Below are 526 nucleotides of genomic sequence, written 5' to 3' on the forward strand. Positions count from 1 at the left end.
CATTGCCTAATCCCAGCCATTTTTCCAGTCACCATGTTCCATCTTGCTGGCCCTGGCAAACATTCGGGGTTCTCCGGAGAACAAAGAGTAAGGGCAGGCCCGCTGGGACCAGGACAGTGCCCTAAGAGAAGGGAGACCTTTCTTCAAAGTGAAGCCCATTCCTGGGTTCAGGCCTCACCACTTTTGCTCCCAGGACCAGAGAGCAGCCTCAGTTTCCCCACCTGTTAAGTGGAGATGACAACACCTCCCTACCTCACTGAGGTAAGGGTTGCAAATAAAATTACATATGTGGAAGAAACAGAATACTTTTACAGACCTTAACACATGTGAGTTTACATAAATCCTGTTAAAAGAATCTTATGCAAGAAACTGTTCTGTCGGCCGGGCGTGGTAGCTCATGCCTGTAATCCTAGCACTTTGGGAGGCTGAGGCGGATCACTCAAGGTCAGGAGTTCAAGACCAGCCTGAGCAAGAGCAAGACCCCGTCTCTACCAAAAAATAGAAAGAAATGATCTGGACAACTAAA

The sequence above is a fragment of the Propithecus coquereli genome, unplaced genomic scaffold, assembly GCF_000956105.1.
Source record: "Propithecus coquereli isolate 6110/MARCELLA unplaced genomic scaffold, Pcoq_1.0 Scaffold119, whole genome shotgun sequence".
Lineage (NCBI taxonomy): Eukaryota > Metazoa > Chordata > Mammalia > Primates > Indriidae > Propithecus > Propithecus coquereli.